The sequence below is a fragment of the Medicago sativa genome, chromosome 2 (assembly GCF_051527215.1).
Source record: "Medicago sativa cultivar Bolivia chromosome 2, Bolivia_mono, whole genome shotgun sequence".
NCBI lineage: Eukaryota > Viridiplantae > Streptophyta > Magnoliopsida > Fabales > Fabaceae > Medicago > Medicago sativa.
The window spans coordinates 52,931,891-52,948,241 of record NC_140750.1 but is presented as its reverse complement, the minus strand read 5'-3'; the positions used below and the strand labels follow the sequence as shown (position 1 = coordinate 52,948,241).

Sequence of the window (16,351 nt, the reverse complement as noted above, 5' to 3'; positions counted from 1 at the left end):
GTTAACCAGTAAGCTAATGTTAGCCCTTATTTTAACCTAAACCCTAGGGAATAAATTTCCTGTTTTAACCCTAACCTAAAGCTTAATTCTGAAACAACTATAGCCCTTTTCCGAAACTATTTTGTTGTTGAAACAAATTTGACCTAATATCATGTTTCTCTATTAACCACATCACAAAAATATAGAAATATAGAAAACATGGCCGACAAAAATATAGAAACTCGGTCAAGCCGAACGTATCATCGCCGACATTCGAATCAGCGCCGATCTTCTCCTCGAAGCTTTATTCGTCGTCGCCGTTCAACCTCATCAAGGCAATAAGCCTCTTCAAGTTTTCGTCAAAGAGAATGCTTCCATGCAACATCATTTTCAAGACCTTCGATCCCTCGGTATGCGTTTTTAGTTTCGTTACGTTTTGATCGATTTTGGTATCGTGATTAGGGTTTTTGTATCGCCGGTGTTGTTTTGATTGATTTTTTCGATTTGATAGGAAAGGAGCTTGAAGAAGCTAGAATTCTTAGTGAAACAGCACGGTCGCGGAAGGATTTTTGGGGGAAATTGGAATTCGGCGAAATTGGAATTAGAGCTCTATCTTTCTTTCACTTAATTTAGTAGGGTTTGCAAATTTCTTCTACCACCTTATCTTTTTTAAACATGTTCTCTTTCTCTCAATTGAATCTTGAATTCCTCTTTTATTAGGCCATAATTTAGGGAATTAGTTCTATCAATTGAATCTGGATTTTTATCAATTTCAACTCTGATTTTTTTAGCTTACCCATTTGATAAAAAAAAAGTTGTTGATTTCATTTCTGTATAGGAAAATTATCAAATTTTCCAACTCAAAATCGTTGGTTTCTATTTTAATTTGTCAAAAAATAGTTTTTGTTCTAATAATGGCAAATGATTTGAGTATGGTGTTACTTATGGTGGTCGTATGTTAATTTGGTGTTCTAATTTGATTTGAGTTTAGTGTTACTTATAGTGGTCGTATGTTAGTTTTTTGTTCTAATATGGAGTTAATGCTTCATTTTTTTCCAATCTTATTTCTCTTAGAATTTACTCATATGAGTTAGATTCAACTTTTCCATTGTTATTGTCTCCGGGTACCTGCATCATAATGAATTTCGGAAACCAGTTTGACCTTCACAGAGCCTTTACATGTGCCTGCATGAGTTTCAGATTATACATTGTAATCGTCTTCAGGTACTTACTCACTTACTCTACTCTAATGTCTTTTATTTTTTCATGTAGAAATTATCATTTTGAAAATTGAAATTTTATGTTGAAAACTTATTGAAATCGAAGTCTTCAAATTTATGAGCAATGGCTATAACTTTTTCATTAAAGAAACTTAGAACAATAGCTAGCATATTCTTTGAATTCAATATATTCAGATCCCTATCTTTATTCATAGGATGACACGCAACAGAACGTAAGTTGGTACTCTACATGGTTGTTGGAATTGAAGAAGTATATAAAACAAAGCTTCATTTTTTGTCTTTAATTTACATTTGCTGATTTGTGGACTGACGTCATAGAGAGTTGATTCAATTTGTAGATGTCGTGATTGTTTTTCTGGTCAAATCTTTATCTCCCTCCTCCCTTCAATTTCTTTCCAATTTTGTCATAAATTCAAAATGTGTTTTAGCTTATTGATTAGATTTTATACATTTATTTTGAATTTCTTCTAAAACTGATAATTAACGTGGATTGCATTCTCATAAGGTGATATTATGCTTTAAACTCCCATGTTTTCATGGTGTTTAGGCTATTTCTACTAAAAAAGTGCAGCAATTGACGTGTCAGAATTTGTATCGTCGTACCGTCTTCATAATTTTAATAGAAAAAGGTAATTTGGATTTTCAGTAGGAATTGGCGAACGTTTTCCATGGTTCTCTTTTTATATTGTCCCTCATAGTTTCTATAGTTTTTTTGGTTGTGATTGAGTGTACGTCGGCAGAAATCAAGACTTTGTGTCTTTTGACAATTCTATTACATATTTGTTCATCTAAAATTGACACTTTATTAATTATCTATTTCTGCCAGTTGAATGGTTTTGCGGTAGCCAAATTCAACACTGTGAAGCTTGAATGAAGATTGATTATTATGCAGCTTGACAAAAAGCTGCAATTAGAAGATATAGGAAGAATTATATCATATTTTTAAGGCTTTGTGATCCTATTGGTTAAGTTATGTGGTTCACATATTCAATTTTACAACAAATGGGAAGGAGTTTGGCGCTCAAAATATGATATTACAAAATATGTGGTAGGCCATTAACACTATTGTTTTATTTTCAATCTTATGAAGTCCTAATATGCTCATTTTTGTCAAAATTGTTTCTCCATTCGTATGCACCTGCAGAAGAGGCAGTTCTTTCACTCACACAGAGTTCAGGTAATTAACTGTCTTAGATCTCATTGATTTTTTATTCACCTAATGTACTTCCTAACATGCTTGGTGTATGGATTGTTTTATCTACAAGTTAATTTCTATAAGTGAATTGAAGATTCTTTTGATTTGATAACCATAGAGATCCCTTGCCTTTTCGGTTCAACAGTTATCTGGCTTCTCCATAAATGGATTTAATACTAAAATGTTAATCCTCATTTTGTAATTACCATTAGCTTTTAGAAATTTTATTTTGTTTTATCTCTAAAAAACAAGAGTGCATGGGGTCAATATTAACTGAATTGCTACTGGTTTTCATGTCTTTAGGATTAACTAGATAATATATGGATTAAATCCATATAATTTGCATATTGTCTTAGCTTTAGCACTTGATATGGATTAGTAAGATAATGTATTTGATTTGTTTCTGAGTCCATTGCTCATTTTGTTGTGGGTTGATGAAGCCCATGGCACTGGAACAAGTGTTATCAGACCGTGATAGCGAAGACGAAGTTGATGATGGAGTTGCTAACCTGGAAGATAGAAGGGTAAGATTAAAATATATTTCAAATTCTGTTTTTCTTCTTTGGCTTATTTCAAAATAATGCATTTATATTTTAGATTGTTACTTCTAGGCATGTTTTGTAGAATGAACATGGACATGTGGGTATGACATACTTTGTAAACAACCTTGAATAGTAGATAGGTATTTTAGCCGCTCTTTAATCGGAGTGGTAGGCACAAATTAGTCGAATTTTGTAATAAATAATGTATATTCTCTGTTTGCGATTTTTATGCCTTTTTTACTTTTACATCAGGGTTGCTGATCTAACTAACACAACATGATCACATATAGTATAGCTATCTGGCTCTTGATTACAATGTTGAAATTATGCTGTTTCTTTTAAATTCTTAAAAGACCCTGTTCATTTTGATCTTTTTCTGTTCTAGATTTGTAGAAATTATCATTTTAAAAATTGAATCACGACGTCTACAAATAGAATGAGGTAATTTGGATTTTCAGTAGGAATTGGTGAAAGTTTTCTAGGGTTCTCTTTTTATATTGTCCCTCATAGTTTCTATAGTTTTTTTGGTTGTGATTGAGTGTACGTCGGCAGAAATCACGACTATGTTTCTTTTGACAATTCTATGACATATCTATTCATCTAAATTACACGTTATTCATTATCTATTTTTGCAGGTTGAATGGTTTTGCGGTAGCCAAATTCAACATTGTGAAGCTTGAATGAAGACTAATTATTAAGGCTTTGTGATCCTATTGGTTAAGGTCTGTGGTTCACAAATTCAATTTGGTTTTTGGATTTTCTGTTCAAACATTTTGTTTCCAATTTATGCCTCTGATATTTACCAAGAAAACAAGCATTTCTTCATGAATTTGATTTAGGTGATTTAAAATGTCAGCTGAATTTGATTAGCATAACATATGTTATAAAAATTTGATTGGAATACGAATTGTTGTTTTATTTCATTCTTGAAAAATGTAATGTTCCTACTTCATATGTGCTACTGATTCGATTTGCAGGTATGATTGGCTATTCATAATTTGCAGGTTTGATTGGTAGAGGAGTATCCCACATAAAAGATTGCCATATCATGCCTATGATGAATGTTCAAAATGACCAACTTTTGAACCTTTATGTTTGTTGTATTTGATGATTTTATTTGGCTTCTTTTTCAATATTTTTTTTCTGCTCATTTGTGTTGCTTTAGGAGGTTCTTTCATCCTTTTATCTTTAGTTGAATTATTGGATTTTCTACTTTAGTGTTTTTATCGTCTTATAGATTTTTTTTGTTCTCCATCTTATATTAGCATAAGACATTCTTAGGCAATTTAAAGAAATTGTCTTGAAATCACTTGATTTGAATGAAAATTTTCTCTCAATTGGAAAACATTGAAATCATATATGACTGTATTAGGAAGTTAAAAGTTATAATTGTCTCTATGAATTGGAGAGTCGACCTGCAATACATGGTCCTCAAAGTGTTACTTTCTTTGTTAAATTTATTGTATATTGTGGTTGTTTGTGCAAAATTCAACCTGCCAAATTTGTAATTAACTTGAGTTCATGCTTTAAAGGAGTTAAGAGTAGTCCCTAATACGTTACTTTGAGAATAAATGATCTTTTTGTTAAGTTACTGATTTTATTTTATGCTTTGTTGTAACAGATTCAAACGGACTTAGGATAATATTAAAAGAAAAAGTCAACAGGGTAGCTGATCAAGTGAACACATCTGGTCTATTGATGTCTAAAGTGATATTTTTTAGTCAAGAGCAATCTCTTAAACATGTTTGAATGTATCCGCCAACGTCTTTGTTTTCATGAGTGCGATTATACGCTGCAATTTCAATAGTTACTCCAAGAGAAAAGTTGAAGATTAGGATAACTAATGTGATCTATGGACAAATATTTTGCAATTTAGGATAACCAATTTTGTCTACAATTCATTCCCAAAAAATATGACTGTTTATTGCACTATGTTGAATGATAATACAATTTTTTCACATGACTTATCTAACATCAATGGGTATATATAATTAATTGGTGTCTATTGCAGTCCAAAAAACCCGTGCGTCGCACGGGTCAAATGTGTGCTCTAGATTTTGGCTTTGAAATTGTTTCCACTCAGACATTCTTCAATGATTTTTTTATTTTCTTTTGCGATTTAGGCTTTGTTTTAATATACCAATTGTAAGTTTGACCCAATGACTCAAAAAATGAATGTTGAATTGTAAGCATGAAAAAACAAAATGAATGTTTGCACTAAAAAATGATGGCATTAAAATTATAAGTTGTAATTGCGCTATTAAACTTTATTTTGGCCTACTACATTTGCAATGTATACGACCCGTGCGGCAGCACGGGTGGAAAGTCTAGTATCTTAGCAAAACTTGGGGAGTAAGAAAACACTCTCTAAGCATGATTAAATTAATTATTTAATTTAACATTTCCAAATTATAAAATATATAAATATTTATTTATTTTTTTGTTAGTGCTTACTTCGTTCACATAATTATGTAACCGCTTAGAGGTACACCCTCACTATATAAATACTACTAATGTGTGTAATCCATCCGATGTAGGACATCTTTTTTTTTCTATTACTCGTTCTACCCAATGTGGACATGTATGTATCTACTGGACGTATATATTAGGGGTAAAAATGGAATTTTGGGGGCCTAAAAGATATTAAGGGGTCTAACAAGAAAACATCATAAAAGTTGAGTTGGATCTAATACAATTTTACTTGAGTGACCCGATAACAAAAACTGAACCTTGAATAAATATTTAATTAATATTATGAAAAGGGTCATGTTAATCTATAAAGGAAATGTTATCATTGAAAGCTAAAAAATTAGCACTCACATGCCAGTCTTTTATGTATTCCATTTATATATACTAAAAAAGATGAAATTGTAGTTTAAACAAATGGTATCATTGAAAGCTAAAAATTTAGCAAGTCATGTATTCCTTTTATATATACTAGCACTCATGTCAATCTTTATGCACTTTTCATTGCGCTAATACATGTAAATTATGAACGGTGATTTTTATAAAATTATTATTTTGATTTAAAGTAAAGATATTAGATGTTTGTGAATTTTAAATTGTAACAAACCCACAAAATCATGTTTATCTCTTTTAATGAAACCAACAATAAAATAAATATAATATAAGTTCTTATCTTTTTTAATGACACTAACAAAAAAAACATGATAATAGAAAAAATTGTTCAAGGGTATAATTGGAAAAAGCCAACCATATATATATATATATAGACACACACATATGTGTTCTCGTGAGCTTAGCTCAGTTGGTAGGGACAATGCATAATATATGCAAGGTCAGGGGTTCGAACCTCGGCCACCACCAAAAAAAGACACACACATATGTATATGATTTGATATTATTAGCAATGTTACGAGAATGAACAGGTCACACACAAATGACAGATAGATGAGAGAAAAGATAGATGAGAGAAAATGTAATATCCCGCCTGACAGTATCGGTATATTACCCGTTGACCGTGTCAGAGGAATTAAATTATGGAAAAGTAAGTTAATGGAAATATATTTTATGACATGTCAGCTCTTTACGGGAAAAGTATCAAAGTCGTTTTTATCACGCTTGAGGCAAGGGTATTATGGTAATTTCACCAATTGTAACACCCGTACCAGACGTATCTAGAAAGTCTGGCACATATGTTAATATTAGTACTGGATGCATTAAAATATACAACTTAAAATTTTTCCGAATGAATAATATTTACATCAAGTCACGTTCGTATAAAACTTAATACAATACATTCATCCATACATAAAAATACATCCTTAATGTCCATAACGTCCTGCAGCTTACGAACGAACCCTTGAAGTAATATCCATCCGGCTCCGAACATGCATGAATATCCTGCTTATCTGAAACAAATAAGGATTGGGATGAGACATAATGTCTCAGTGAGTTCCACCTAATCCTAGGCTATAGGCAACCTCAAGGGAAACCTACGGTCACCACGTGTCTACATTACAACATGCGGGTTGATTATACGTGTGTGGGGACTGGCATACTTAGACGGTAGTGCATACTAGAGCCGTCATAGTCTTATCTTACTTGTTATAGGCTTCACTTCCTATACGTGTCATGGCGGTCGAGGGGAACCTAGAACCGCGTTGCCAAGAATACACTCTATGTATCGAGGCCTAACATAACATAATCATGGCACGATTCTAAACCGGACGATTAGGGGAAACCTAAGATCGTCATCGGTATCATGTTCATAACTTGCTCTTGTCTTGTAGCATCTAATGCTCTTGCTCTTAACTTAATCATAAACATAAACATAACATAATCATATCGTGCATAACGTATCTAAGTTCATTCATATTGGTTAGCGTTGAACAAACAATTATTATCTTGATTCATTTTACGGATAGTCCCGGGTGGAGTAACCCCGAGATCAATCCCATACATGACCGATGTACGTACATCGGACTCCCTCGGTGTCGTGCGGGTCCCTTGCAGCTTAAACCGTTCCCCTTAGATCGAGAACCTCCCGTATCCCCCTGGCGTGGATAACAAGAGACACGAACACCTACGTCTTGTTTACTCGGTGACATGCGGGTCCCTTACGGCTTGAATCATTCTCATTATGAGAACCCCTTGTATCCCCCTGATGTGGATAACAAGAGACATGCCACCTACACTTATTAAGTCATAGTCTTGTCGTATACATAAGTTAACCATGTACATACTTGATTGTTTACCTCGGAACCTTAATCGAACCGATTAGTGGTAAACTCTTACTTGTTCATAACATGGTGGAGAGAAATAACTTATCAATCCACAACTTACATACTAGCCAAGTCATTCTAGATCATGTGCGAAGAGATTATCATTCGCGTCTTATCATTCTAGGGATTCATTCTAACTAGCTAGTTCTCGACGACTATGTCGAGGCTCTAGTTATTCCCGCATTAGCTATTGCTTGCTACCCGTTAAACTCATGCCATAATTCTCTTACGCCATACTTAATTATACACTACAAATACTTGTTGAATGATCAAGAGAACATTTTAAAGACCATGCCTTGGAATCATGTATTGAGGGGTTTATTACTGTAAAAGAATGCTCGAAGAAGACTGGACTGAACGGAGGTGAAAGGGCCTGAAGCGGGCAAACAGGGTGCTGCCACCCATGTTACTCGCCACTGCGAGTTCAGCTACTCGCCACTGCGAGTTACTTACTTGCCACTGCGAGTTCATGGCGAGTAAACACCTCTTTCGGTGGTGTTTTCTTGCCATGGCGAGTAATTGCTCGCCGTTGCGAGTTATGACAGTCCAGACCTGCAAAAATGGTGTTTTTAATCCAACAACCTTAATACAGAACATCCCAAGACATATTGTGGTGCTAGAAGTCATATGGAACTTGTAAAACAACCATTAAACAAGTATTCACAAGTATAAAGATGCATGGCATGAAAGGGGATAACTTTCTACACTTAAACCCTAAAAATTACATAGTTTCATTGCAAGCTTAAACACATAATCCCAAGGTGGGAACTATCTAAGGAACTCACCTCATAAGTTCTTGAAGCATCAATAAGCTCCTAAGCAAAAACCCTAGCTTTTGTCCCACTTGCAATCCTTTGATCAATATATATCATCTTGTTTTCAAAGCAAACCCTTAGTTGATTCTTGCTTGCTTCATCAATCCCACAAAGCATAATCATCATGAGCTCCCAACAAAACCCAAAGCCCTAACTTCTTGATCAAACCAAACCTTAGATTAAATCCATTAGAGAGAGAGAGAGTTGAGACAACAAACAAATTCCAAGCTTCTATTGACAAAAGGCCTTGGAAGAACATCATAAAACATGATTATTTGGTGGAAAGAAACTTAAGGAAGATTAGAGAAAGAAAGAGAGAAAGGGGCGTGGGAGAAGGAAAGAGAGAAGGGAGAGAAATGTTTTTCCCCAACTTAGAGAGAGAAAGAAATGAGAATTATGAGATATTTTGGTCCAAAATCATTTAAATATCCCTTCCACGTGAAATTACCATAATACCCTTACCTCAAGCGTGATAAAAACGACTCTGATACTTTTCCCGTAAAGAGCTGACATGTCATAAAATATATTTCCATTAACTTACTTTTCCATAATTTAATTCCTCTGACACGGTCAACGGGTAATATACCGATACTGTCTGGCGGGATATTACATTCTACCCCCTTAAAAAAATTTCGTCCTCGAAATTTAGAAACCAACTACCAATCATCATGAAAAAAAAACTTTCCATCTATGGTCTGAGTCATACTTCTTCTATTCATACATATTTAAAGGGTTCATCACATCATGTCCTCGTCTTGTTTCTTCATCCACACGTAACTGAACATAGTCTTCTTGATCTTAATATCGCTCAAACATAGAGTTATCTTAATATATCATGACTCGAAACTTACCTTGCTACACATAAACTTATTATCTCAGAATCGGATCTTACCCGCTTAACATAAACCATCCCTAAAGGTATCTTGTCATAAACATGAACACTCAGGATTTGCCTTTTAACTGGAATTCTACCAGAACCCAGGTTTGCCCTGCAGTGCTTACTTGTAACTTACATGCCCTTAAAACTTCCGACTTAGACCTCTTGCATTTGAATACTCTTAACATATACTTGTGCGTCTCATAAGACTTTTCGAAAAACTGTTGTTGTTTACTTCATCACATCTTACTTTCCATAGCATTTACATACCTCCAAGCGTCGTTTCTTGTTAAATAATGACGATACTCATTCTAACATATTGCTTTTAAAAAGTTTTCTAAACATGAATATTCGGATCCTTGGAACAAATGGAGACATGATCTGTTAAAAGAATTTTGTGAAAAGTATCATGTTAAAAACACTTTCGTCTCCAAGTTCCTCAATATCCATTTCAAATTTAGGAGTTTTTTTTTTTTAAATCATAGTTCGAAATCTTCTTAGTAAGTATCTTGATCATTTAACAAGTTTGACATAGGAGAGTATGCACTTCCTCGTGCATAACTCATGGTTTATATCTCCATCCATAATAAAATTCTTGAACTTCAAAAGTAACTTCTTTCTTATTCTTTCTTGTCTTACATACATATCTTGGAGACTCACATAAATGCATAACATATATCTTATAGGATCCTTGATCCTCATATCATTATCTCATTCTAAGAACAATAAACTTGAAGTTTCAAAACATCAGATCCGGTTACGATCACATATTACTACTTTATTCTGCATAACATTTCTTCTTTAATACCGGTTCTACACTTTAATAATTCAATCTCTACTTCGAGTCACAAAAAGGAATCCTTCCGCTCTTACATGTATTTCTCTTGTCATAGCACATACTCTTACATGCATCTTCCTTATCATAGTACATATTCTTCATTTGTTGTGTCTCTAGCCTTCCTTATCATACTTAGATGAAGTCACATCCACATACCTTATCCCTTTTCATGACTGATTACATAAGTCTCCTTTCTTACTTAATATTTTGAGAACTTCTCGCTTGTCCCTTAATGCTTCTAACGAAGGCTCTTACTATCACATTCCATATTCCATGATTACTGTCTGAACTTTATTTATTAACTTTCGTTGCGCCACTCTGATTCCCACCAGTTGGCTTTAACCAATATCCTAATCCCTTAAGACGACTGAAACTTCACACTAAGTTTCCCCTATTAGCATCATCTTCTTGAACTTTTCATATGGCAACCATTGCCATAAACATGCACCTCACAATACCTTGCAAGATTGAATCTCATAGTAGACTTGTCACATTACCATAATACTTTACTTGGGAATAGACCTTATATTCTCACTGGTTGAGTTCACGTCATGACATACACTTATCATACATAAACTTGTTTCTGAGAAATCTTGAATTCCCATAGTAAACTTATCATAATTCATACATACTTTTCTTGATCATACTTCATTGCATCCTTGTATTCTCGCATACGATGTTTTGCGTAATCAAATTAATGCTTGCTCGTTAATTTCTTTCTTTAAGAAAACATCATAATTTAACACACGGGTCATTGGCGTTGACGGTTTCTCTCTATATAAAAACGTAATAAATTTGACCCCAGTCGTTACTCTAAAATCACGGAATAAGTTGACAACACAACTGCGTTATCCAACCTTAGTTCCGGTGAGTTTAGCCCACTCTACGTGAGTCGTAACAACCGGTGTCTACAAAAAAAAATTCCATTTTAAAATCTATAAACATCAACTCCAATCACCCATATGTGTCTACCTTTCTAAAATCTTGTAAACTTTTGAATTCAATATCTTAACGGGCTTTAGCAATTCAATTAAGCAAAACATAGATCCGGGGGTACTCATAACTTTCTTAAATCTGAAAATCTCGCGACTTTACATAATTCTTTACCACTTACCTTCCATCTCAGGCACGCGTATCCACTTTATCCATTCATATGCCGGAACCTTAAAACTTTTTGACCCAAGCTCTTCGTCAACTCTTGCCACATTAACTTCTAATGTTGCCTTAAACCGGATTGATTCCGTTAATACTTGTCCATGCATTTTCTCCCTTAGAAATCATAGGGTGTGACGTGCATTCGATACTTGATGTTATAGCGAGTGTTTGTTACATAAAAGATTGTGAAAACAACCCCCAATAGCTACTACTGACCCTAGAGACGAAATGACAGGTTTCAGAAAAACTGAAAATTTCGCCCCAGGTTCGCTATTAGCGAAATCCCCTGGAGTAATTTCTCTATTAGCGCAATTTTCGCTATTGGCGTATTTTCTAAAAATTAGTTTTCCAGAAAATCATATTTTTTTTCATAAAATCTTATTTCCTCAAGTATCCCAATGCATATCATTCCTTTCGATCGTCTTAAAAACAATTCTATAACCTTTGCATGACAAGCATTAACATTAATCGATTCAATTCACGGCACATTAGAAACTGATATCTTGTTACCGTAGCACTTAACATAAACTTCCACTTCGTCCGCTAAGAACAGCTTAACTTATTTCTCTGCCAACTCATTCATTATTAGAACCTTACTCTTACTGAACATATAAATCTTTATCTTCCGTTCTCATATCTCAATCCCTGAGAGCTTACTAATTCCATCAACACATATCGACTTATCCTTAACTTGTAATCTTGTACTTACGTTCCAGAATATATTTTCTTTGCATACAACAAACCCGTTCCAACAACTACTTCTACCGAAGCTTCCGGTATTAATTAGATATTCCAACTCTTTACTTACGGTTATACGAAGTATTACTAACATCTCACCCAACGTTGTCTGAACATCCTGTCTTAATCATGCCTTACATTCCCGGAGGATTCACACTTGTGCTTGGTTAGTTCACCGGCCACCTTTTGGCACGATCAAACTCTTACTAATACTTATCCGAGTTCTTACTTATGAGTTCACACTTTCCAGTGCATCTCCATTTCATACTTCGTTCCTCCTGGGTCCTATTCAGCTCTCAGGCATCCATTCCAATCGTCGAATGCTAAATTGAGTTGATCAGGCTCAACTAACAACAACAATTAGAACTTTTACCCGGAACCCAATGGTCCCACTACCTTAGTTGTAATTTAATGACCCAAGGCACGGTCTAAATCGGCCTGCTCTGATACCAATTGTAACACCCATACCGGACGTATCTAGAAAGTCTGGCACGTATGTTAATATTAGTACTGGATGCATTAAAATATACAACTTAAAATTTTTCCGAATGAATAATATTTACATCAAGTCACGTTCGTATAAAACTTAATACAATACATTCATCCATACATAAAAATACATCCTTAATGTCCATAATGTCCTGCAGCTTACGAACGAACCCTTGAAGTAATATCCATCCGACTCCGAACATGCATGAATATCCTGCTTATCTGAAACAAATAAGGATTGGGATGAGACATAATGTCTCAGTGAGTTCCACCTAATCCTAGGCTATAGGCAACCTCAAGGGAAACCTACGGTCACCACGTGTCTACATTACAACCTGCGGGTTGATTATACGTGTGTGGGGACTGGCATACTTAGACGGTAGTGCATACTAGAGCCGTCATAGTCTTATCTTACTTGTTATAGGCTTCACTTCCTATACGTGTCATGGCGGTCGATGGGAACCTAGAACCGCGTTGCCAAGAATACACTCTATGTATCGAGGCCTAACATAACATAATCATGGCACGATTCTAAACCGGACGATTAGGGGAAACCTAAGATCGTCATCGGTATCATGTTCATAACTTGCTCTTGTCTTGTAGCATCTAATGCTCTTGCTCTTAACTTAATCATAAACATAAACATAAACATAACATAATCATATCGTGCATAACGTATCTAAGTTCATTCATATTGGTTAGCGTTGAACAAACAATTATTATCTTGATTCACTTTACGGATAGTCCCGGGTGGAGTAACCCCGAGATCAATCCCATACATGACCGATGTACGTACATCGGACTCCCTCGGTGTCGTGCGGGTCCCTTGCGGTTTAAACCGTTCCCTTTAGGTCGAGAACCTCCCGTATCCCCCTGGCGTGGATAACAAGAGACACGAACACCTACGTCTTGTTTACTCGGTGACACGCGGGTCCCTTACGGCTTGAATCGTTCTCATTATGAGAACCCCTTGTTTCCCCTTGATGTGGATAACAAGAGACATGCCACCTACACTTATTAAGTCATAGTCTTGTCGTATACATAGGTTAAACATGTACATACTTGATTGTTTACCTCGGAACCTTAATCGAACCGATTAGTGGTAAACTCTTACTTGTTCATAACATGGTGGAGAGAAATAACTTATCAATCCACAACTTACATACTAGCCAAGTCATTCTAGATCATGTGCGAAGAGATTATCATTCGCGTCTTATCATTCTAGGGATTCAGACTAACTAGCTAGTTCTCGACCTTTCTCCAAAATCATTCGCGCAAGCTACACTTTCTCCTTCTGCAGTGGCTGCTACTAAAAAAATCGTCCTTTGCACAGGCTGTCAGAGGACCTCGGGTACAATTCTCTGAACCGCTTCCATCACTGTCAATTCTTGGAGACACACTTTCAATTAAGATTACGAATGAGGCTTGTTCGAGGGTTAGAAGCGTGTAAGGTTAGCCTTCAGGGCAGACTAGTACTGAACAAGGGGGATAAACCATACTCTTTCAAGGATATCGTTGTAAAGCTACCGAAACTATGGAAGACTAATGGCCATTATGAGTTCTCTTTCGCTTCTTATGATGACTTGCGATCAACATGGGCAGCATGTACGATCAATTTGAAGCCTGGTGCTGCGTTTATTTTAATAGAAGAAGGATTTTAATGCTCACACACAACGGCAGATAATTATCTAGTCATATAGTCAAGTATGACACATTTCACCAATTTCAAATACATGCATTGATGATTAAAATGAATTATGCATGTTTTGGATTATTGAAGGTGTAGCACCTCGAACCTTGTATTTATAAATTGATTTATTACTAAATATTGCATATGGGGTTTGCGGGTGTTACAATTATAAGGTAAGTTAATATGAGAGACATGAGTGACCTATAAGAGATTTTTCCATCCTGCATAACTGGAGAAATATCTTTAGGCCTCTTGATGGAATGTGACTCTAAAAACTAATGGACATGCCGAACTAAGTCAGTATGCGATATAAGACATTTTCTATGCTTTCAATATAGATATAAATATTAAGCTATACAAGGGTGACATAATCTATGCTTTCAATATAGAAGATATAAGGGCAACAAGATAGCTATCACATAAAGGTTTTGTCAGATCTCGTCACTTGAGTGGCAACGACGTATTGCTAGAATCTAAAATTGTTTATAATATATAAGTTCAATAAATAAGACTTATTTATAAATTTATAACAAAGATATTATATTGAAATTGTTTCAAAATACTTATTTTATTTCAATCCGAATTAAATAAATTAAAATATATGGTTTTGAAATTGTTTCAAAAGATATATATTTTGGATTTAAATAAAATAAAAGATATGATTTTTAAATTGTTTCAAAATATATATTCTTGATTCGAATATATGGTTTTGCTTTATATATATATATATATATAGAGGGTGTATCAAATGAGTTTTAAAATGAGAGGTGAGAACATTCAATTATAGTTGTTGGATTAATATAAACGGTTCAGATCATATTCTAATGTATATCCCTTCATTTATTTCATTCACACGCGCTGTTGTTCATATCTTTGGATACTTTTCCTCCCTGTCTCCCTCATCTACTCTCTGGTCTTCAATATTTCTCTACCAAACTCAACCTCCTTTGTGTGTAGGCTATAATTGAATATTTCTCTGGTGAGAGAAATATTGAAGACCAGAGAGTAGATGAGGGAGACAGGGAAAGGAAAGTATCCAAAGACATGAACAACAGCGCGTGTGAATGAAATAAATGAAGGGATATTCATTGGAATATGACCTGAACCGTTTATATTAATCCAACGGCTATAATTGAATGCTCTCACCTCTCATTTTAAAACTCCTCTCATTTGATACATTGCTTCTCTGGTAAGTTTCCTTTGTTTGAAAAAAAATATTTTTGATTCGAATAAAATTAATGATACAATTTTGAAATTATTTCAAAAGGTAAATTTTGGATTAAAAAAAACGAATATATGGTTTTGAATATATTTCAAAAACATATATATTTTATTTTAAAATATCTAATAGGTGCACATAAGTGAGTCTATGAATAGAGCTCACATGGTGCTGATACCACATACTTCTTCACAAACCCTATTCTCTCTGAATAGTGATTTGGGTAGCAGTGACTTGGGTATCAGCAGTTAACAAAGGTCTACTTAATAACAAGATTTCTGCACTTTTTTGTCAAAAAAAAAAAACAAGATTTCTGCACTTTAGAGTTAACATTTATATCACTAATTCATGTCAAGTTCATATTGTAAAATTACTGTTTTTGTTAAATTCTTTTGGTGGTTTCGATTTGTGTTCTCCCGTCTTATTTCTTTTTCATTATGAAAAACTAGTTACAAACCCGTGCTTCGCACAGGGTGGATTGCTTTTTTCGAATAATTTTATTGGCAAATACATATTTGTTAATACACTTAAAAGTAAACTGATTCTAAATTTAGATATTGCATGCATATCTAAAGGAGAGATGTTTAAATTACAAAACATTGCCATTCTTCGTAATTTCGAGAACGAAGATCGCATAATAAGAATTTTGGTTCTTCATTGTCTAGTGCTAGTCTAGTGAGGAAGAAAAAAGAAAAAAAAAAATTAACCAAGAAACACTTATTCTTCATTCGCATGTTCGTCACTTGACCGAAATGCATACTCGATTAACACAAGATGAAATGCCAATAAAATAAAATAAAATTAGTGTTTCAATTATTCACACCATCT

General features: G+C 34.4%; 1 long non-coding RNA gene across 1 annotated transcript; it reads left to right on the top strand.

The window, feature by feature from the left end:
• The first annotated feature begins 2,287 nt into the window (after nucleotides 1–2,287).
• On the top strand, nucleotides 2,288–4,935 carry LOC146948838 (uncharacterized). The gene is made up of 4 exons (XR_015025358.1): nucleotides 2,288–2,397; nucleotides 2,856–2,939; nucleotides 3,593–3,679; nucleotides 4,579–4,935. It is a non-coding gene; the product is annotated as an uncharacterized LOC146948838 (long non-coding RNA).
• The last annotated feature ends 11,416 nt before the right edge of the window (nucleotides 4,936–16,351 follow it).